At 42.8% G+C, this 24,441-nt stretch overlaps 2 long non-coding RNA genes across 4 annotated transcripts in view; both read right to left on the reverse strand.

The window, feature by feature from the left end:
- The window catches only part of LOC102136274 (uncharacterized), a 154,180-nt gene that overhangs the window by 53,181 nt on the left and 76,558 nt on the right, over positions 1-24,441 (reverse strand). The gene's annotated exons all lie outside the window — the stretch shown is intronic.
- The window catches only part of LOC102136812 (uncharacterized), a 41,430-nt gene that overhangs the window by 4,346 nt on the left and 12,643 nt on the right, over positions 1-24,441 (reverse strand). Inside the window, exons 2-5 of one of the 2 annotated variants that reach the window (XR_010581979.2) lie at positions 7,860-7,916; positions 6,790-6,912; positions 1,406-1,663; positions 484-514 (exon numbers count right to left, since the gene is read on the reverse strand). This is a non-coding gene — a long non-coding RNA (uncharacterized lncRNA). Of the gene's footprint in view, positions 1-483; positions 515-1,405; positions 1,664-2,439; positions 6,742-6,789; positions 6,913-7,859; positions 7,917-24,441 lie in introns of those variants that run through there. The other variant, XR_012426083.1, reaches the window with a different exon arrangement.

Genomic DNA, 24,441 nt, shown 5'->3' on the forward strand with positions numbered 1-24,441 from the left:
GCTACATAAGTGCAGTCTCATCTCATTCAACGCTTTGTGCCAAAGTTCCCCACTGGACTTGCAGCATGATTATAAACTCAGGGGTAACAGCAATGGATGTCTCTTCCAGGTCTATGCAAAAGCTTAAACAATAAAAAGACAATTCCCATGACTAGAAGAGACCTTCCCAAGAAGACCATTGGCCTATATGTCCAAAAGCCGTTGGGTTCTCTGCATGTGTGGTCCTAATTAGATCTGGGTAGCATTTGTAATGGAGGCATCTACATCTTTGTCTAACTGCCTATAGTACAGGGAATTATCATCTCCATAGGGGACATCTCAGTTGACTCATAGCAGCATCACCATAAACATCTCTATGATTCCCCATGGTATACTGTCACTCTGATCCCTGGCTGGGTTTGAGAACATATAAAAGATAGTACAAAGACTCTCTGTCCCATCCTGGTACCATCTTGCAGTGGCTTGTCTGGAGTTAGAACCTACCTATCTCTTGTCTTCAGAGCCGATGAGGTACCTTGGAATCAAAGACCATAAAAGTCAAAGCTGGAAGGAACATAAAAGACCACCCAACCAGCCTCTCATTTCATAGCGAAATTGGAAAGGGTTATCAGCTAAAAATGGACTGATCTAGTTCATAGCACCAAGGAAAAAATAGCCTCAAAGCAAGCAGAAACCTCAAACCAATGACAGTCAATCCTGCTTGGGTGGCTCTAGCTCTTTGCGGGAAAGCAGTAAAGCCCTCAAACATTTTTTTTTCTTTTAATATTTTTAACTTGAAAAACTAAACATGTTCTATTGATCATTTTTGAAACTCCAAATGTTTAGAATGGCAAGCTTTTTAAAATTTTCATTCTGAAAGCACTAGACAGACTGGTAGAACCAGGGGAGGCAAAGGTGGATTATTTTTTAAGCCATTCAGTTATCCCCACTTCCTCCGATCCTTTCCCCTCCCCACACCATCCCCTGCTGTCATTTATCAAGACTGCCCCAATCCTGTGGAATTCCACTCATTCTTCATCAGGGCTTTGACCTCCTCCAATCAAACAAGCAAGGTACATTCTGGGAGAGCGCTAATGCCAGGGTATCGGGGGTGCAGAGGAGGAAACAATCGATGCTCCAGGACTTTCCCACGCTTAGTGGAATCAATTTTATCGGTGTTTGGACACTGGGTGTCAAGGCTGGTCAGATGGAAGCCAAAGGTTCTGTGGGGGAGGGGACTGACAGAGGCTGCTGCTGAGGCTTCAGTCATGGGACAGCTTCCTGGAAGGGACTCGTTCCCTCAAGTCCAGCTCATTCAGAGGGACATGAGGATCACCCTCCGCTAACGCAGATGCTGAGGGTCCCTCCCTCTCTCTAAGATGTGAAAACGACCCCAAGCAAAGTTCCCAATGTACCCTCTCTGTACCTCAGAAAGCCACAAGGAAATATGGATTGGTTCCAGAAAAAGGCAGGTACCACAGGCACTGGGCCCTGCCTTCATGAGTGCATCGAAACTGTTCATGCAGCTGCCTTCTCTCAGTTTTCCAAGAGCTGTTAGTCTTCATGGAGTCTTGTCCAAATCTTCTGCCTTTTCTCTTCCTTTGGCTGTTCCCTGGGATCGTGATGATTGTTGCTCTCATCCGAGGTGAGCAGAAGGTGAAATTCAAACCGGTCAGGCTGCTGCCTGATAGAATGTTCGGAAAGAGAAGGCAGGTGAAGCTGCTGCCTCAGTGGAGACCCTGACCTTCTACCTGCTGTCCCTCCCACTTTCTCAAGGGCACCAGTCTATGCTACACCTCTGGGCTGTGTTCATCGTTCCATGGCCCTTTGTCCCCTGACTCTTGCCATCTACTGAACATCCCTCCTGATAACAGGACTCAGCTCATGCTCCTGGGTGAAGCTGTCCCTGATGTGCACTAGTAAGTTGCCTCTCCCTCAACTCTGTTCCCATTCTGCCAGAAATAAAGTGACTATAATTTTCCGTTAATGTTTGAGCTCCCCTGAAGGCAGATTCATCTTTACCTGATTCATCTTCACGTTCCCTGGCCCCAGCACAATGGGTAGTATTTACTAGACATTCTATAATTATTCGATGAGCACATTAATCTGTAGATTTGCATAATCAAGGTTCTTTCTACTCCTTATAATTCCAGAAACTGGGGCCTTAAGTGGGTGCAAATGTTTGTCTAAACCAATGCATTGATTTCTATACAAGAAAATGCTGGTGTGGTCCTTCAGATATTCTGCCAGATGCCTCCCCATCTAATCCCTGACCGTAGCCTCAGCCCAACTGCTCTGAAGCTTCTAGTACCTGCATGGCTGGACAAGGGACACTGGCATCACCACCCACAACCCTGCATGCTGCAATCTTCTTCCCACACCAACCCCACTCTCTCTGCCCCAAGCAAAAGGACTATGCAAACGAGAGAAGGCCTAGGATCTCAAGTCTCAGTGACTCACCTGCCAGCTCTAGGCATACATATATGACCAGTAGACTTCATACTAAATCATCCTCTTCATGATACCAAACATCCTTATGGATGACCGGTACATCCTCTGGTAATCCAAAAGTGTCCTACATACCTGTGTGATGTAGTAAGCTACTGTCTCCCAGCTCCCAAACCTCCAACACCTGCTCTGGGACACTAAAAGGGACTGCAAATCATGTTTTTCCTTTGCTAGTTGTTTCTAATAGATAGATTCCGGCAATAGGGGGCAGTAGAGGGAGACTGGAATCAGGAGACGGCAGAATGCATCTCCCCACTTTTTTACTTGCTGCTCCCACCAGTGCTACCTAGCAGCAATACTTCATCCTTACAGCAGTAGTTGGATACAGTCCCTATCTCCTAGAGTCAGCCTCAAAGTGCTTTCTCAGAGGTGCAAACTCTAGGAAGTCAGTATTGCTCCTTCCTCAGATGTTTGAATTCCAGCTCTATAAGATCCCTCCTTTAATCTCCTGACATGCCATCAGCAGCCATACAGGGCCTTCCCCTCAGAGATTGGACTTCAACTCCTCAAGGCCCTTCCTCTGATCCTTTAGGTTACAATAGACCTAATCTTTTCCCTTATTCCCCAGCCCTGGTGGGGGTAGCTTCCTTCTGCAGTTACCATCTCTGTGTTTTCTCATTGTTCCCATTTCGTTACTTCAGCCTTCCAAAAAGGCTGAAATATATATAACCAACTTCCTAAATTAAATCCCCTCTGTTGAAACACCTAATGTGCTTTCTGTATTCCTGCATGCACCTTAACTAACACAATATCCCAAAATTCTTTCTGGTTGTTACCTGCAGGAGAAATCTGAAAATTAACTCAACGTAATGCTTAGGAAACAACAGGTGCTGGAGAGGATTTGGAGAAGTAGGAACACTTTTACACTGTTGGTGGGACTGTAAACTAGTTGAATCATTGTGGAAGACAGTGTGGCGATTCCTCAAGGATCTAGAACTAGAAATACCATTTGACCCAGCCATCCCATTACTGGGTATATACCCAAAGGATTATAAATCATGCTGCTATAAAGACACGTGCACACGTATGTTTATTGCAGCACTATTCACAATAGCAAAGACTTGGAACCAACCCAAATGTCCATCAGTGACAGACTGGATTAAGAAAATGTGGCACATATACACCATGGAATACTATGCAGCCATAAAAAAGGATGAGTTCATGTCCTTTGTAGGGACACGGATGAAGTTGGAAACCATCATTCTGAGCAAACTATCACAAGGACAGAAAACCAAACACCGCATGTTCTCACTCATAGGTGGGAATTGAACAGTGAGATCACTTGGACACAGGATGGGGAACATCACACACTGGGACCTGTCATGGGGTGGGGGGAAGGGGGGAGGGATAGCATTGGGAGATATACCTAATGTAAATGACAAGTTAATGGGTGCAGCACACCAACATGGCACATGTATACATACGTGACAAACCTGCATGTTGTGCCCATGTACCCTAGAACTTAAAGTATAATAAAAAATAATAATAATAATAATAAACAGAATGGCAGCAGAGTTTAATTCACATATTTCACTATGGTTTTGACACTAGTGAAATACTAGTATCAAGTATACGTTGGACAAGTATCAAAGTATACTTGTCCAAAGTTATTTGGACAAGCCTAAAACCTCCTTGAGTTTCTAGTCTTGAAACCATAGTGGGAACAGATAACCGCAGCTTCTTGCTCTGTCTTAAAAATGCAGCAAAAAGACAGTCCATGTAAAAGAGCTTTAAGGTCTATGTTAGAAAAGCACCATCAGCAATACATAACTACTTTGACTAACAACAGGCTGCAAAGACACTCCCTAGTTTTGGCCTCAGTAGGCTCTGCAATACAGTGTTTTCACCGATGCCAACCACACAGGAAATATTTCAGAGCTGCTGCTTTGTGAAAGGTTCACACCTTGATGGGAAGAGGTTTAAATCTCCCATTTCCTGTATTGATAAGAGCATGATCACCTATTTTCAAAATAAGGTTCATTCTCAATGTTGCAATACCAGGTAGGCCATCCTCTCTGCTGGGAGAAGTACTTGTTGGAGGGTGTCAGTTTTGAGAAAAGGATGAGAAGCAGAGGGGAGGGAAACAGTGGAGTAAGGATAGGAAGAATTTTTTTTTTCATGTTTGGAGCTATGCCAAGGTGTTAAATTCCCATTAAGAATGGCTAGATCTAGAAGAAACTTGATGGATTAGTGGAAAGTGGAGGTGGGGGGAGAAGGCGGCACCATCAGTTGCTGAAATTGGCCCCAGACAGGTTTCCTCATTGTTCTGCCAATTGGTTTTGCAATAAATTGGAGGAAATTTGGCGAGATATTCAACCAGGGCATGGACAGTGTACTGGGACCAAAATAAACAACAGTGAATAACTTGGCAATTTTTCATGGGATATTTCAGAAGTGAGTTATGAGACACCACGTTGTGAGTTATTTCTTATAAGTTTACATAGTGAGAATTAAAATAAGGCGATAGATGACAAGTTTTGCTCTTAAAATTTGGGAGGCAAATACCAAATACAAAATCCAGTTATGAAACATACAATGACCTGGATAAGAAAAACAGAATAAGGTCAGATATCTGAGATGACATAGCATAGAGTCAACATATTGAACTCAAAGAATTTACCCCAGAAACTCCACATACAGAAACTACCCAGAATATCTAGTAACTGAGGATATTTTTTTCTAGAAAAAGATATTCCTGATCTGCAGCCATTGTTATGTTTTCTGGAATGAGTATCTATGAATTAACAGAGATTTTTAATAATTTGTTTACTGTGAACTCTTTTGGAAATTTGGTGAAGTCTATGGACTTCTTTTTAGAATTACATGTGTAAATGCAAAACTTGAAACACACCAAATTACAAAATAAATTATATGGCAATGCAGTTGCGATCTAAAAATATTTAGGAAATAAAATTGTGAAACATAACATGTATGCTTCCTTATTAATGCATCCAATAACAAGAGCTGAAAGTGGGTCTACTAACTACCATAATTTTGAAGCAGTGAGGAGCATAGATGATATCTTGAGATTTTTACAACACTACAATGTGATATAAAAAATCTATGATTTTTGTTGGTGATAAAGCCTTAGTTATGACCAATACTACTGTGTCTTGTCACATACACTTGTAAGGGAAAAAAATACATTTCAAATAGAGGTTAGAAAAAATAAAGGTAATGTTTTCTTATCCTAACTTAAGGATTCCAAGAATTCTATTCATAGATCTTGTTTGTAGGGACCTATGGACACTGAGCTAAGGATTCATGGACAACTCTTAGACCTAAATATTCACATGATTTTTAAATACTCTTTGTTTTCTATTTTCCCAAAAGATTTACTCTATTCATTCCAAACAAATGGTTTCCTTCTAATGTAAAACAGGTAAGACCACACCCTTATTAAAGGGTGTGAAAAATGTTAGGCTATCTTACAGAACAAAATTTAAAAGTCTCTTAAACTTAATGCTTATTATTAAGTGAAAGAAAATCTGAAATGCTATATGCTATATGAATCCAACTATATGACATCCTGAAAAAAAGCAAAACATTGGAGACAATAAATAAATGAGTGGTTGCCAGAAGTTGGGGGGAGGGAGGGATGGATAGGTGAAGCAGGGGGATTTTTAGGGCAGTGAAACCACTCTGTATGGTATTATAATGGTGGATACGTGTCATTATACATTGGTGCAAACCCATAGAATATATAACACCCAGAGTGAACCCTAATGGAAACTATGGGCTCTGGGTGATAATGATGTGTCAATGTAGGCCCATTGGTTGCAAGGAATGTACCACTCTATGGGGTGTGTTAATAGTGGAGGAGGCTGTGCATGTGTGTGGGGGCAGGGGGCTACAAGAGTTACAAAATGTGTAATAACTCTCTGTACCTTTTGCTTGATTTTGCTGTGAACCTAAAACTGCTCTTAAAAAAGAAACTAATTGTTTTTCTTTAAAAAGAGAACAATTAAAAAGAAAAGCAAAGTCTCCTCTTCCCACATTCTCCAATTTCCATAAGGAAGGGAGAACAGCACCCTCATGGGCTAAGCACGACTGCAGCCATGTGCCCGAGAGGGAGGTGGGATGTAATTGGTAGAAAATTGGAGGGCGTTGATTCCGCCACGTCCTCCCCATTAGATCTGCGTCTATCAGAAACTTTTTATGTCTTGTTCCTAGTCAACAGGGGGTTTGTTCACATAGCTCCTACCCCTATTTTGTTCTCACTTTACAGAAATGTTCTACCCCAAAGCAGCAATGGTACCTGAACCACCTCAGTCCCTGGTGGACACTATTTTTCATACACACCTTGAGGAATGTCCTGGAGGAATCGCTTGGCCATCAGCAGACTAGAAATGCTCATGGTAACTTGTGGATTTCTCCTTTAGCTCCTTTGGGGGATGTTACGGATATCATGCCTCCATGGCCAGACTGTTAGGGAAGTTTAAAATCAGAGGTGGTTACCAGGGAGTGGGTACCTGGAGCAACCTAGAAGCAGGGGGCTCAGACCTGTCACACACAGTCAGGAACTCCATCAGCAGCTGATGTTGGCAAGGCCCTGAGACCTTTCCAAAATACCAAAAAGCAAATTCATCTCTTCCAAATGAGCTTCCGTAAACTCGGTTATTAGAGCCTGACCAGTTCAGATGGCTGGGTTCAGGGAAATGAAAACCATTTTTCTTGTGACCAACTCAGAGTTTCCAGTCTAACAACCACAGCAAGTGGCTTGATCTCTTTTCTACTCAAGTTCACAAAAAGGCAACAGGTCCTCAGAGGGTTGAGCATGTCTGCATTTTCGTAAGAGGAGATAAAACAGAGGTAATGTGCAGTAATGAAAATCCTTTGGGGGCACTGGGAACTCAGATCACTTAATTTCTATGTGCAGGTCCTGACTTCTCTGCACTTTGACTTTTCTATCTGTAAAACACACCTAGCAAACTTGACTTCTAAGCGTGTGATGTGATGTGGCTAAAGAAGTCCCAACACAGCTTCAGAAGGAACTGTTCATCCCTTGAGATTATTCACTCACGTTGCTCCCTGTGTCTCTTACTTTCCTTCTCTACACATCTATGCATTGCCAACTTAGCATACTTGCAAACAGCTATAAAAACTGAATCTGGGTCTCTCAGGTCCTTCCACAACTTTTTAGATATAGAAATACTGAAACAACCAATGCCTGGAAACTAATATATCAACCTCAAGAATGGATTGAAGAGTGTGTGTGTGTGTGTGTGTGTTCATGCATATATGCACGTTTTCCAAATCACTTTATTTCTTGACAATGGCTACAAGAGTTACCAAAAGTATAATCACTTCTTTTTTGGTTAATTACATTATGCCTTACTAAAGACAAAAAAAATCTGAAGACTAAATCTTACCCATATTTGTTTTTTTCTCAATCAATGTCACCAAGTGTATCAATGGATTGTTTTTGGCTGCAAGACACAAAACACCCAGTTAAAAGGAGTTTACAGAGTAAGGACACACCAGTAAGTGAGGAAGCAGGTGGCTTCAGGAAGGGTTAATTCAGCAGCTCAATAATTGGTCTCTCTCAGAGTCTCCTGGCTTTCCCTGATGGTTGCAATTTGTCTGTCTCAGCATTAGGCATTACTTCTTACATAGCTAGTCAAGGCAAAAAGGAAAGGCCAATTTTGATGAACTGTTTTATGCAATATTTTCCAAGAGCGCCCAGCAAATTCCTACTGTCTTTCTCGTATGCCAAGTCTAGGATGCCCACCTCTAAGCCAATCGCTGGCCAAGGGATGTTCAAGAGTGTTATGATTGGCTCAGGTCAATCAAGTTCCCTCCCTTAGGATCCTCCTGGTCCACCTGCCTTGACACATTGCTGTTTAAACCTCGACCCAATCAAGGTTCTGCTAGGAAGGGAATAGCAGGGACTGGACACCGGGTAGATAATCAATAGTTGCCTAGTTACAATACTTTCTTCATTGCTTAAATATGTCTGTTTGAACACAAACTGTACAAACATTCTTAACTGAATAACAGATTACACAGTTGTCTGCAATTGGAACAGAAATCTACTGTCTACATGACAGAGGTCTGGAAGTCCTTTTCATAAATTAAATTCAAAGCAAATTTTCTGGTTTCCCACTTTTAAAAAACTTTATCTAGGCTATTAAAATCCTAACATTCTTACAAAGCTAATCTTTCCTCCAAGGGTCTCTCTGTTTTAGTGGTTGTAAGACTGAACTGCCAATCAAAGATCTAAATATATATCAATAAGTATTAATAACTAAAGCTGATCATCTTTCATCACTTCTGTTTTTATCAGACAAAAGAAATCAAATAAATCAAACATTGCTGAGATTGGAATGAAGCTCACAATGAAGTGGTGTGTGTGCACGTGTGTGTGTGTGTGTGTGTGTGTGTGTGTGGTATTAGTCATCAACTACCCATGCTGACCTGTTTGCAATATGGCTTGTTGATACGATTATTTGAATAAAGCTATACATTTCAAGTCCACTTAGGAAACCAATCAGCAATAGCCCTGAATTCAGTAATAGCTTAGGTATTTTCACAAGGACCAGGCCAAATGTGTAGTCAGCCACGTTTAGCTTTACGCTGACATTGGAATCAATGTCCGAAAAGGGGAAAGCAAAGATAGTCAGAGAAAACAACTCCAGAGTCAAAGGAGGTTTCATGCCAGCTGAAAACACACTTGTAAAGAAAATGAATGTCTGTTTTTCTGCTCTTTTAACCCCTTACAGAACTCTCTCAATCAGCATCCTCCGCTCTCCAGCCCGCAATGTTTTCATCTTGCCTCCCAGTGAGCTAGGGCTTCTCTCCTAAATGGGCAACTAGCATCGCAACCTTCCTCCTCCCCTCCCCCCCAAAGCTTACCTATCCTGTGTCCTGTTCCAAGATGACCCTGCTTGAAGTAATGGAAGTGAATCCTAAAGATGAAATTAAATGTCACTGTGCTCATGGGCAGTAACGGTTTGGGAACAAGACTTGCAATGGAGCAATGCTTACAGGTCATGCCCAAAAGGAGTAATTCCTCCTGCAGATCGCAGGCATCTCAGAGAGGGAGGTAGGTAGAGAGCTCTACTGGGGACAGGAGAGGTGTCTCCCAGATCAGACCAAGGTGGTGGCCTTCAGTTCCATTTAGGTTTCTGGACAGCTCTGATGACAAGGACAGAGGTTAGGTCACATGGAGGTCTGGAGCCCAAGTCTCTCCACTTTCAACATGCACAGGTCACAGACACAGCCCTCAGAACCTCTACAGCAAAAGGCTGAGTCCAGCCCAGACTCCGCCAATTCCCTCTTCCCTCGCAGGCCAAATAAGAACTAATTTTAAACCACCACAACCCAGCTTGGGGAAAAGGCCCAGGAAAGCTCTGCAACGGAATAGACAAAACTGTGCACTCCACCCAAGCTGTTTACCTGTCCACAGAGCCTTTCAGGGACTAAACACTGGTCTGGGGTTTGGGACGTCGTCCATTCTACCCTGAAATTCCCTTTTCAGGTTAGGATTAGGAAATCCATCCCCACACAGGTCCCCACCTAGCCAGAAGCTCCTGCCTTTGTCCTCTTTTTGGTTTTCATTAAGAATTCAAGTCTGGATTCCTCTAACAGAAGAGCTGAAGAAAGGGTCCTGCTAAAATTTGTCTATACTGTATACACGCTTAAGCTAGAAACTTCTGAATCAGTCAGAGTTCTCCAGAGAAAGACAACCAAGAGCAGATTTTATATATATCATATATATATTATATATACATAATTCATATCATTAAGAAAAAACAATAATTTATAATTTGCTATATAACATAATATGGAATATATAACACTATGGAATATACACATTATGTTATATAGCAAATTATAAATTATTATAAATACATGTATTTATTATGATACATATCAAATTATAAATTATTATAATTTAAGTATTATACATAAATTTACATGTATTTATAATTTATAACTGGACATATAACATAATATAGAATACAATATATAATGTAATATAAATTTTATTAGAAATAGCATATAATTATTATATTATATAAAGGTAACATAATTGTGTGATATAATATAGTTTATATAAAATAATACAATAACTTATAAAATACAAATATTTATTAGCTTATTTACTTTCAGGAATTAGCTCATGCAGTTGTCAGGGCTAGAAAGTCTAAAAATCACAGGGCAGGCTGGCAGGCTGGAAATTCCCATATGAGTTGAGGCTGCAGTCTTAAGGCAGAATTCCTTCTCCTAGTTTTTGGTCCCAAGGCCTTCCAATTGATTGGATGAGGACCACCCACATTATCCACGGTAATCCTCTTTACTTAAAGTCAACAGGTTGTAAATGTTAACATCCACAAAATACCTCCTTAGCAACACTTAGATTATTGTTTGATTAAATGACTGGATAGTGCAGCCTGTCCAAATGGACACATCAACTTAACCATCACAGCTTCCAATGGCTTTGCTGGTATCTGAATCTCTATGAAATTCTTGTATGATAGAAGCTTTGGGGTTATTCAAACCTCTTAGGCTATATAAAGCCACAGACTTAGTGGATCTGGGATACACGGTGTAACTCCACCCCAGGTCAGGCAGTGCCACCCCAGAAACAGAGCTCTCAGTACTCAAATAAAGTAAAGTCTTCTTTCCCTCCTTTCTTCCCATCTACCTCCCTACAACTGTTACAAACATCTACACTGGGCACAGCCCTGAGTTCCCAAGTTAGCAGCTGGGGAGAGGGGGTGGTAATAGGGAGGGGAGGACACAGTTGAGATGCCGAGTGTTTCCAGCTAGCAACTAATCAGGGTAAAGCAGGAAGAGAAGTTTTGAGTTGCAAAACGTGTTTTTGCCAAAACTAAAAATTTGGCCCTGAAATGTTAAAATGTTACCTCTGGCCAAAGATGCCCTGGAAACATCTACCTTTACTCACACTCGCACTTACCCTGATGACATTTTGATGCAAACTTTCTCTGACTCCCAGACTAGAAGAGGCCGAAGGATGCTACCCAAATCAGTCCCTGTCTTCAAGCAAAAGTGCTCACTGCATTTCAGATCTTCTCAGAGGAAAAGTCCAGCCTCACCTAAGACACTCACCTGCACAGTAAATGACACGTGACATTGTCATGGCAGCTTTCGTCCTGACCCAGCCTTACATAGGACTGACAAATCCACTGCGTGCTCACTATTGGGTCATGCGACATTTGGAATCGGACACCTGAGAACACTGCCCTACAGAAAGGCTAATGGAAACAGAGGCTGCAGCCATGGCCCAGGAAGGATGGTCTTTCGCACACCTGGGGCAGCCTCTGCCAGAACTTCTTCCTCCAAGAAAATCAACACAAATGAAAACTGGCTGATGCTCTGGTCCACCAGAGGCTGAAGAAGAAAACCGCAAAATGGAGACTGCCCAATTCTAATTTAATTCAGAAGAACAAACAGAGCATCACTCAGCAGACTTCAAATCCCCAGTCAGAAGATTTTGTCCGTGAAGTAAATTGTTTCATGGGCCATCTACCCCACCTACTCCTTCTTGCCACAGCAAGGAGGTGAAAATAGCTCTTGAAGCCATGGTGAGTGACATTCTCGTGACTACATTGTTGTCAGTGTTGATCTTGTACTTTTTAAAAATGTCAACTCAAATACACAATAGGAAAAATTTATTTATAAAGTAGCTACAGTACTGCTATGTGAGGCTCGCATTCTCTCTCTCTGCTCGTGTCACTCAAGACCCTGCTCAAATGCCGCTTCCTCAGAGAAGCCTTTCCTGGCCACCCAACACTCACTTTCCCTCGAGATCTGCTTTATTTTCTTTGTGACATCAAACTGTATGTTTGTTTGTTTCCTTACGATGTGTCCCCACGACTGGAATGTAACCTCTATGCAGATAGGGGCATTAATTTAATCACAGCTGTGTTCTCAGCATTTAGAACAATATCTAGTACATAGGAGGGGCCCGGTAAATATTTGTTAAATGAATGTATCAATGGATGGGTCCAAGAATCAGTCATTTAAAAGACCCCGATGAAAATGAGCTGCCCTGGGGTTTGATATTTGAAGTTTCTCTTATTGGAGAGCTAGTCTGAAAATTCTTGACCACAGTTTCAAATCCCAAGTGTTATGATCACACTGGTGTCAGGGAAGCTCTGACTTGGCTGGTCAGCAAACCAGCTGTGGAATTTTTCTACTTGTCACACGGACAAAAATGTCCTTGAAGAGGTATGTAGTGGAAAGTTTGAGATCAAGTGCTGAAAATCAGATGGCCCAGGTCCCAGTCCTGGATCTGGCACTTCCTAGATGAGTCTTGAAATACTGATTCAACATTCCAGTGTTTTAGTTTTCTTGTCTATGAAACAGGGATGATACCCATTGTATCTACTTCACAGGGTTTCATGTAAGGAAAAATAAGCAAATACATGTAAGTCACATTTACTGGTACTTAAGGGAGAGCTCAATAAAGTGCTAGTTATTGTTAATATTATAATTTTGAAAAACTAATGGAAACATATTATTTAATCTAGGACTAGTGCTTGGGCAAGGCAAGTGAAGCACCTAGAAGGCAAAATGTTAAGGCGTAGCTCACTCTCAGGTGCTGACTGTGCCCCTGTATGACTCAGAATCATTACATTTTGAGTGCTAGGTACACCGCACACCTCACCCCAGCCCCAGCTCTGCAAGGAAAAGACAAGCTAGAAATAAAACAGTGTGGTACAAAAAATGTTCAATGCAATTGGTCTCGTGGTTTAACGATGTTTACAGAAAACACCTGACTCTGGTGAAATATAATTCACAAGAAGAGCCAGAGCTCATACAACCGCAGGACCACAGTCGTATTTTGGTGAATGTATTCCTAGAGGTCTCTAGATAAAATCCTTTCTGATAATGAGAACAGTGGTTCTCAGGGCCAACCTTCAGACTTGCTTGAGGCTCCTAAGGCTTCCACCCAATATGTCTGTAGGCAGGTCCACACACACATTATGCAAAGAGAGATTTTTGAGATGCACCCATAAAGACAAAATTTTATCATTAGGAAAAAAAGTGCATTTGTAAATGTCATAACAATAAAATTATGCTCCAAGACTTTGGACAAGATCAAAGTAGTATGAGGAAGGGGCTACAGGAAGAACCTCAAAATCATCAGATGCCCAACTTGTCCAAACACAATATAAGGAAAATGACTAGTATGGTTTATTCCTATATATCATTGTATTAGTCTCTTTCCACGCTGCTGATAAAGACATACCCGAGACCGAGCAATTTACAAAAGAAAGAGCTTTAATTGGACTTATAGTTTCACGTGGCTGGGGAAGCTTCACAATCATGGCAGAAGGCAGGGAGGACCAAATCACATCTTACATGGATGACAGCAGGCAAAGAGAGAGAGCTTGTGCAGGAAAACTCCCCTTATATTAACCATCAGATCTTGTGAGACTTAGTCACTATCATGAGAACAGCATGGGAAAGACCTGCCCCCATGATTCAATTACCTCCCACTCAGTCCCTCCCACAACACGTGGGAATTCAAGATGAGATTTGGGTGGGGACACAGCCAAACCATATCAATCATGATGTAGTTCCTGCCATGTCGTGTGGATAAACCAACCCTGCTCTCTCTAACCACACAGCTGATTGCTTTATGGAATGGCTGAGAATTCACAGAACCAGATACAAAGAAGGCTATTTCTGGGATATGCTATCCTAAATTTTGCCCCACCAAGGTTGTCCGTGTAGAATGGTGGCCAATAAGCCCAATTTCCTCTCTTTCGGGAAATATGAATATTAAGCAAACCAAGACAAGATTGATCTCTAAAGTCCAGTTCTCTATGAAGGTTGCTATGCCTCACAGTCCTGGGGCTACTAGGATCCAGAGAGATAGCATCCCTTTCTCCCCCTCAGCATGTACCAATCTTGCAATAAATCCCCATTACAGAAAGTAAACTGAGTGGAGGTCCTCTCTGCAGAGCCTGACATAAGGTTTCATATTTATCCATAATCTCCAAATGTACTAATAAATTTTGGTAATAATACAATTATCAAACTAAAAAGAGAAAATGAAAAAAAAAAAAAAAGGCAAGGACCAGGCATAGTGGCTCACTCCTGTAATCCCAGCACTTTGGGAAGCTGAGGCAGGAGGATTGCTTGAGCCCAGGACCAGTCTGGGCAGCCTGCTAAGACACTGTCTCATAAAAAAAAATACAGAAATTAGCCAGGTGTGGTGGTGAGTGCCTGTAGTCCCAGCTACTTGGGAGGCTGAGGTGGGAGGATCACTTGAGCCTGAGAGGTTGAGGCAGCAGTGAGTTATGATTGCACCACTGCACTCCACAGAGTGAAACACTGTTAAAAACAAACAAAAAAAAGGCTAAAATGCCAAGAACAAAGTGTCTGTCTCATCATGTTCTTCCGGCATAGATTACTGATTTTTACAGAGTTAATGAAAATATCCACGTGATATTCATGGTGCCTCCACATTTTAAATTATTTCTCCACTGTGCTTGTAAGAAAACTGAAGCTTGGATCTATAGTTTGTTATTATAATCAATATTTTAGTGACCAACTTCCAAATATGCCATTTTGGCTGCTGAACCATTGAACTAAGTCAAAGGCGACACAACACATTCGGCCATCTTTATTTCTTCTCTTTCTCTCTTTGGCCAAAAGGTGGTAGTAGCTAATCAAATGATAGACTGCCTTTCAAAAATGGAGGTCAAAATGCTCACATCCAGGTTCCAGATGTCCTGGTTAAACAGCTGGGAGTGGAATTTGACTCCCATGGAAAGAGTTTAAGCCATGATTTAGTCATTGACCTCCAATGTTTGCTCTGACTTCTTACAGGGGAGTTCGAAGTGGAACTGTGAAGTTTCCCAAGCTCCATGCAGGTCACTGAAGTCCACCCTGCAAACAGCAGTCCTTCACCTTCTGAAGACCTGTCACCTATGAAGCAGCAAGGAAGGAATTTCTTGTCTCTGCTTCCTGGCACAGTCATTACCTGTGATCTTCTATCCCGATTGGTTGACCCTAGCAACTGAGTCCCATGAAATATGTGTTTAGTGGACTGAATGAATTGGACAATTGAATCAGAAAAAGCAACAAGAACTCCCAAGGTTAAAACAAGTCCAGGACTACACTCCTCTCTTTCTGCCTCTCCACACTGAACTGCAGTTTCTAGAGAGGACTGAGCATAGAGACGCTGGTGTCTTTGACTTCAGGGAAGAGCAATGTCAAGGAGAGAGGTCAGCAGATTTTTTTAAATTTCTATTCACCTGTCACTGTCTAGCCTGCCATTGCAATGGGCGAAGACAACATTTAGGGATTTAGTGCTAGTAGGATACAAACAACATTTCTATTTTGCTATTAAGTAAAGAAATACTACTCTTTATCAACCTTCTCCTTCCTGGTGTGCAGAATGACTTACAGCTAAGGTAAATGGTCGCTCAGGAACTCATAGCACTGCCCACTTCCAGGTAGCTTCAGCTGAGCATTCAGCAGAACACAGCATAAGGGCTAACAGTGAGCAGAAAGCCCCCAAACTCAGCACCTGTCTTTTTAGTATCTCATAGAGAAAAATTAATGCAGGAAGCATACCTCTGGACTGAAAGTGGGGAAAGCACACACTCTTCTCAGGTTAGGGCCAGGCTGCAGCAACAGCTATGGTTGGCTGGACTCCTCGACACCGAAGAAGAAAATGCCATATGCTTTCAAGGAGCCTTCCAGAGTACTGAACTAGGACATAAAAATATTCAACTGCTCTTGCCATTTGAATGGGGAAATATATGGTCCTAGGTCTGCAGCAAGAGAAGTGGTGCGTTCCACCCAGCATTCTCATTCTAAAATGCAAATTGGATCATGTCTGTCTTCAGCTTCATGGTTTTCATTGGTTTTGGATGAACTGCAAAGTCTTTAACATTGCAGAGAAGGCTTTTTCTGGTCTGGCCCTGGCCTCTTTCCTCAGGTTTATCTCTCACTCCATCCCATACCTGCACTGGCCTGTTTTCCAACTATCTTATTGACCTGCCTTTCCCAGAATCCACAATGTTTTCTCTTATACCTGGATTTTACACACGCTATTCCCTCTACCTGGAACATATTTTCCCCACCCATCCATTCTCTGGCTAACTTTTACTGGACTAAAAAGCATATGACAGAAAACACACAGTACCAGCTGTCAGCTGACAGTTTTTGCATTATATTAATATTTTCTTTCTCTGAAGCTCCAGAGACCAAAACTGTACAAAACAACAAATCAAGCAATCCCACATGGTAAATAATTTTTCACCAATAAATGTTAAATATAGTTCATATATGCTTATACAAGTCTTCTAGGAAGACAGATATTAATGATGCAAATTTTAATGTTCATTTCTTTAAAAAAATCCATGTATAATATTAGCAGATTATTCCTTTTGGAGTCAGATACATGTGGCTTTGAGTATCAGCGCTGCCACTTACTAGCAGTATGATGTTCGCAAATTATCAACCCCTTTGTGCCTCAACCTTCTCATCTGCAAAGTGGAAATCACCCTAGCACCCGCCTGATGGATTTCTTGTGAGGATCAAATGAGATGGTAAGAATGAAGTGCCTTGTGCTATTTACCAGGCATGCAGTGTACTCAGTCACCTCAGTGAATGATCACTGTTGCCATCTTCACTGTTGTCATCGTCATCATCAATATGTATCAACAGCCCTGCTGTGTCTTTCTATGGTGGCTCCTGGTGCCTTAAAACTTGATATGCTGATTCCATTCTGCAGCTACCAAAGCCTTTTGGGGGTTAACCTAACCTTGATCACTCCTGAAGAGCATCCAACCACCACCTTCACCTTGGGCAACAGGAAACTACAGGGCTCTTCTCAGGTGGTTAGTCCCAGGAGGGGGAACTTACTACGACATACCAGGGGTCCTAATCAACAGAATAATTAAACAGGGAGGCAGCCCTCTTCTGCAATCCCCGACATCTAAACAGTCTGTCGCCCCTTTCTAAGCCTATTCACATTTGTATGCCCAACTTGAGGGAACAAGGGCAGCTATTACTCTTCTCATCATTTTAAAATGAGGAAACTGAGGCACTTAAAGACAAGCTGCCCAAGCTCACACAAGTGAACTGTTCAGCTTTTTCTTCAGATTACCCCATCCCATGCCCACTATGCACACACCCTGAGCAGCAGCCCCTAACCTCAATATCCTCTACCCTTCCCAGAGGCGCCACCAGCTCCTTTACACAGTTTAGTTTTCCCTTCTCCCAACAATGGCCGTCTGTAAGAGGCCCTAGGCGCCTGGAATTTGAAATTGTTTTTCTTCCCTCCCTTCCTGAGGACCAGATTGTTCCTAAGCTCCAGGCTGCCTGGCCAGTGCAGGCCTGACTTGCTGGCACCTAGGGTTGCATTGAGGATATGGATTTGTTTTTGCAGGACTGCTCATGAGCGATGGAGTGCTGGCGTTGGCTTCCTTGTGAAAGGCACATGGCAACTAGGCATGTATTTGCAGGGAAGGAAACTTCAAGAATAAACAGAAAATACACACACTCCACATCCTGCCAGCCAAGCCCCAGCCTCCCCAGTTCTGACAGGTGATCCATTTTGACTTCCTTACCAAGACACACACCCAAGCCAACTGCAAGCCTTGAAGCATGGCGGGTGGGAAGGAGCACAAACCCAGATTCTAGGGGTATGGGCTTGAAAAAATGAAACAAGGTCCACATCTAAAACCCAGGGAAAGCAATGCCTACCTCTTAGGGTTATTGCGAGAATTGGAATTCAAGCTTATATCATGCCCATCCCAGGTCTGGAGAGTGGGTGCCAGGGCATGCTAGCCTTGTCAGCATTCTTTTGGCTCCTCCAACATACCAAAGTCTTCCCTACCTCAAGGCCTTTGAATGTGCTCTTTTCTCTGCCTAGGATGCCCTCTCCCATCCCTTCTCCTCTCACTCTCTCCTTGTGAATGACACCCCTCATCCTCCAGGTTCCAGCTTAAACGTCATCTTCTCTAGGAGCCTTTTCCCAGCTACCCCAGATGCCAGAGAGAACCCCCATCCTACCCCACCCCAATAATTGCTCTCTATATAGTTTGATTTGTTTGAATATTCCTCACAATTTCTAATAATTTTTATTTGCTCTGTCTTCCTGTCCAAATTTTAAGCTCCTTGAGGGCTGCTCTCTGCTGTGGCAGAATTTGTGCCTAGAATTTGATAGGGGATCAATCAAAATCTGTTTAATTAATAAATACATGCCATTACTTTGTGCAGGCTTAATTAGTTCAAGGGAGAGATCAATAACAGCCACTAGAACCCAGAATCCCTGACCCTGTGGGCAATTTTATCTCCAGCTGAGGTCAGATGAAGAATAAATGGCAGTGGCAGAAAGAGGCATAGCCAAACAGGCCAAGAACACTAATGGTCTTATTGCTAGAAAGGACATTGCAAAAATTCAAACTCTTTATTGTGTGTTCTGTAATATGGGGCCACTATACTATACCAACTGGACATTTCCTCCCATTTCTGCTTGAGAATCTTCCCTACCTGCATGAATGTGTTGACTTAAAAACATCTAAACCACCGAAGAATTTAATAGAAGACTGGATGGAAAAAAATACTATCAGTGACAAGTTAATACATAGGAATTCACAATTAAGTTCTATCATACAACACAGATTTCTGAGGGCCTTGGATTACAAACAAATGTGATTCTACACTCAATAGCTGAAAAACTTGCTCAGAAAACAAAATACAAAAGTTTTCAACCATTCCAGAGACCTATTAAAAAAGCATAAAATAGTCTACAATAATGATTTGGTTAAGTGCTTTGAAGGTCAGAGTGAGTTAGAGTTAGGAAAAAATTAAAAGAAAGAGTTTTGGCCAAGGTCTTGAAGAGAGTGATTGAACAGGCATTGGCACTAAAAATGTGTAACATTTCAGAACTGGAAGAAGGATTCTTTTTATTATTAAATATAACCCACTTATTTACAAATGCAGAAAATGAAGCCCAGTGTTCCCCATCCCCTCACCCAGTTCCTGCAGGAGAGGAGGGTCAGGACATCAGGAGCCGGGGCTCCCAGTCTTTCCACTACATCATCCAGGCCATTTTAGAAGGAGGTGGGGCAACATCTCAGCCAGGGCACCAAAACGAGTGAGCAGGATGTGGCAGTGGCTGTAGCAACAAAACTAGGCTAGGAGTGTGCGGAGATGTGACGAGAAAGGCTCGAAGGTGGACGGAGGGTGGCTGGTGGCCGGTTTCCTCATAGAACACCCTTATTTTTGGCCTGTTGACTTGCTGAGCAGTGCCTGAGTCATCCCCCTCGAGGCTTGTAACCAACTCAAATAGAGGAGTTTACACATCACTCCCTTGACTTTGGGCATCGTGGGTGCCCACCAAATATGTGTTGATTTGCTTTGACTCTGATGCTGGGCCTTTAAGTGTGAGATGGGGGAGTCTGTGTGTGCTACCAGCAGAAGGTGTTCTGTTTATGCTAGAAAAGTGCAGAGCAGGAAAAATATATATATAAACCACCTCTTTCATAGATAGCAAGCATTGCCCCTTTTGAATTCAAATGCTTTTGTTGGTGTGGAAAGAGTTGAGCTGGAAGAACAGCACAGAGACTGGAAGAACAGCACCGAGGTGCCATTTTTACCCTCCCTTTGCTACATCCAAGCATGGCACCACGGGTGTGGTCCCCTTTCTCAAGCTGGAGAAAGAGCCTCCCCAGAGACATTTGGATTCCAGCTCTATTTTTTAATAGCTGCATGACCTTGGGCATGACTTTGACCTCTGTGAGCCGCACTCTCCTGCTAACATTTGGGAAAGCATTTCAGCATTATGCATGGCCAACAGTAGCTGCTCAAAAAATACCAATTCTTCTTTACTTACTGATAAAAGTAGGCCAAGGGGAGTGGACAGGCTGCAGGGAGACAGGGAGAGCAACTCTAAGTGGTCTGGTGGCAGAAAAGTAGGAATCCATTCTCATGCTGTTGATAAAGACACCAGAGACTGGGTAATTTATAAAGAAGAAGAGGTTTAATAGACTCACAGTTTCATGTGTCTGGGGAGGCCTCACAATCATGGTGGTAGGTGAAAGGCACGTCTTATATGGTGGCAGGCAAGAGAGAATAAAAGCCAAGTGAAAGAGGGAACCCCTTATAAAACCATCAGATCTCGTGAGACTTACTACCATGAGAACAGTATTGGGGAAACTGCTCCCATGATTCAATGATCTCCCACCAGGTCCCTTCCACAACATGTGGGAATTATGAGAGCTACAATTTAAGATGAGATTTGGGTGGGGACACAGCAAAACCTTATCAATAGAACACTGAGGAATTGTCAAATCAGGGAACAAACCCAAAAGCTTCTAAAGAAGAAGAAACGGGGCTATGGTTAGAAATGAAGAGCCAAGACTCAGAAAACTTGGGCATGAAGCCCAGCACCACCAAGGCAAGAGCATTTGAGCAAGTTCTATTCCCTCTTTGGATCTCAGCATTTTCAAGTAAAAATAAGGAAGTTTTCAGGCTGGGCGCGGTGGCTCAAGCCTGTAATCCCAGCACTTTGGGAGGCCGAGACGGGCGGATCACGAGGTCAGGAGATCGAGACCATCCTGGCTAACACAGTGAAACCCCGTCTCTACTAAAAAATACAAAAAAATAGCCGGGCGAGGTGGCGGGCGCCTGTAGTCCCAGCTACTCGGGAGGCTGAGGTAGGAGAATGGCGTAAACCCGGGAGGTGGAGCTTGCAGTGAGCGTAGATCCGGGCACTGCACTCCAGCCTGGGTGACAGAGCGAGACCCCGTCTCAAAAATAAATAAATAAATAAATAAAAAATAAGGAAGTTTTCATATTGATCGCTGAGGGTCCTTATAGCTCTATGGTTTGATGGCATCATACATGACCATGGCAAAGGGAAGAGGCTGGAGCAAAGGAATTGCCTCCTTGGTTGTCTTTCTCATCAAGGGCAGAAGCCAAGTAGACAATCGCATCAGGACCTAGCAGACTTAATGATCCTCAGAATAGTGGCAAAGAGATGAAGGTGAAGTACACTATTTTCAGCCCAGAGGGTCTCCATTCTTTCCAGGTTCCAGCTATACTGGGAGAAGTTGCATGGGAGGCATACTAAAGGGAACAATCCAATCTATCACAAAAGGCCCTGAGACTGGACAACACGGTAAGAAAATCAATTAAAACTGCCTCTGGCTTTGACCATGTTTGCCTATAAATTAAGCTCCAGTACCTAAGCCATTTTCTCTTTCCTGCCCTTCCAGGGTAAAGGAAGAGAAGCTAAGCGGATGAAGTAGGAATTAAAAGTGCAAGTCCATCATACCAAAGAGCTGTCTCAATTACATCCTGACCCCTTTTAGTAATGTAGCCAGGGGTGTGCTTGCAGTTGGTTTAGTCCCCTGACATGTAACCACCTCCAAGATAGGCCTGGGACTGCTGAGACTCCAGTGGTAACCAAACCAAGGATCCTGAGCACTTCCCAGTGCCCAAGCTGGCAAACAAAAGAACATGAGTGTTGTTTGGGTTGGGTAAGCTGATACTGCTCTTCCTTTCCAAACTATCTGGGTCTGTGGAAGCTGGATATATTAGTTTCCTAAGGTTGCAATAACAAGGGAACACAAACTGGGCGGGGGGAGGTGGGGAGGGGAGTTAAAATAACAGAAATGTATTTTCTCAGAGTCCTGAAAGCTAGAAGTCTAAAATCAAGGTGTCAGCAGGGCCGTGTTCCCTCCGAAGGATCTGTTCCATGCCTCTCTCCTGGCTTCTGGGAGCCTCAGGCATTCCTTGGCTTATAGATGCTTCCTTTCAATTTCCCACCTTCTCATAGGATTTCTTCTATCACATCACAGCATCTTCCCTCTGTATTTGGCTGTGTCTAAATTTTCCCTTTTTATAAGGACATGAGTCATATTTGATTAGAAGCCCACCCTACTGGCTGGGGTAATTGAGCTATACCCAAAGATGAATATGACCTCCTCTTAACTAATTATATCTGCAATTACCCTGTTTCCAAGTAAGGTCTCATGATGAGGTCCTGGAGGTTAGGTCTTCAACATCTTCTGGGGAACACGATTCGACCCATGACAATGGACTTCTGTAATTTATGATCAAGGGGTCAAGATTTGAAAGTAACATTCCTGAAAGATTAAAGACCATGAGGATGTATTCCTTGTCCCCAGTGTCCCTTCACCAGAAACAATACATTTTGCTGGATGCCAACACAAGCAGTTTCAAGCCAGATACTGGCTTATAATCTCTCTCCCTCTCTTCACTTAGCCCACAGCTGACTCCCCCATGAGCTGCCAAATACTCATAATGCATTCTCGTCACCAAGAAATGCCACTGGAATGAATCTGCACCAAAGCTGTTTATGTGACTAATGAACCTCCATTACGTTGCATCCAAGTAGGAGGAAAATTTATATTCTACTCAATGGAGGGCTTTCTTGGAGGGGGTGGGAATCACAGATGGCTGGGAATAGAGGCAGGCATTTAGAAAAAGCCACATATATGAACAAATACCAACACGACAACACTGTAAAGGTATCTTGTATCACGTTGGGAACTGTCTCTCCAAACCTCCACCAAAAAAAAAAACAAACAAACAAAAAACAAAAAAATTCAAACTAGAATACTTTCAGGGGTGGCAGGGGAAAAGGCATCCTCTTTTCTTCTTCCGTGGTTTCAGGTACAGAAAGTTGGGGGTAATTATAAAAAAGGCTCCACCACTGGTGTCTCCTCACATATTATTTCTATATTAGTATTACCAGGCTTGTTAGCCAAAGACAGATGCCAAACAAAAAGCTGATCACATTTCCCAATCTTATTTGCAAACAAGCATTCATTTCCTGCTTATCAAGGCACAGTGCGGGTACTTTGTCCATTCAAATCATTGTCTTAAGCCAGTGATGCAAACCAATGAGCAAGGTTCACCCCAACCAGAGCCTGGACGCTCAATGTCATTGAACTCAAAGAGCAGATAATTAGTATTGAAGGGTGTGATTGCAGCCCAGTCGGCCAGGTAATCAGCCCCTGATTTCTCTTCAGGACTCTAGACCAGTTGGAAATCTTAGCCCTAGAGGAGGCTGGAGGGAATTATCCTGGAAGTGTAGTATCCCTTTTCAAATATAAACACCAGACAATTACACCGGCCAGTTAGCCCTTCCTTGCTCAGCACACTTGTGTTTCAGGCAGCGATTGGAAGGGACAAAAGGGACCCCAGCTCTGCCTAGGCAGCTGTCTCCCAGCCTTGGCTCCCTAGGGCTCTTCCATCAGCTCACTCACGTATTCCAAGACTGTCGCAACCTTGGGACGTCTCTGCAGACTGAGCCTCCTCATCTCAGTGCTTGTTTTGCAAACATTTGGCTGCTTCATGGGAACCTGCCTCAACCTGAGGCCTGAGCTCCCTCTTGGCTGGGATGGTGAAGTCTTCTTGAGAAGGGCTGATCTCTTTTCTGATCACTCAGATCAGATGGCTTGGAAGTGACAAAGTGAAATGCATCTCTCTGCCATCCCTTCAAAGATGGAATGCCAGTTCTCCGTTCTCAGCAGCCAACAGCCAACTTTGACATAAAACTTGGGTTGAATATTTAAATGGACACTCGCATAGGAGCAAAATTTTTAGGAAAGTAGCTAAAGGTTCAAAACAGGTCCCCAGTCTCCTTTCTGACCCTGGGTGGCCCCTTCTCTCTGGACAGGGATGCCATCTGACAGGGAAGATACATATGGAAATGTAGTTGCTTCTATATCAGAGAATGCTTTCTCCATTTTCTTTACAGTGCTTTGCTTTAACCAAATTAACAATGGCTAACATAGTTAGACAGCAAAATAAACATGAGTGGCCATAAAACACTGACTCTTGCAGGCTCTGATGGAGGCTGTGCAGCCAGCTACCCGCCCCTGGACTCGGAGGGAGGGCCTAGCGTATAAACAAAGTTTGCATGCAAGACTCCATGTATTATCAACATATCACATTCAGACTCCTGCCAACCCCACAGCAGAC

The sequence above is a fragment of the Macaca fascicularis genome, chromosome 16 (assembly GCF_037993035.2).
Source record: "Macaca fascicularis isolate 582-1 chromosome 16, T2T-MFA8v1.1".
NCBI classification, from domain to species: Eukaryota; Metazoa; Chordata; class Mammalia; order Primates; family Cercopithecidae; genus Macaca; species Macaca fascicularis.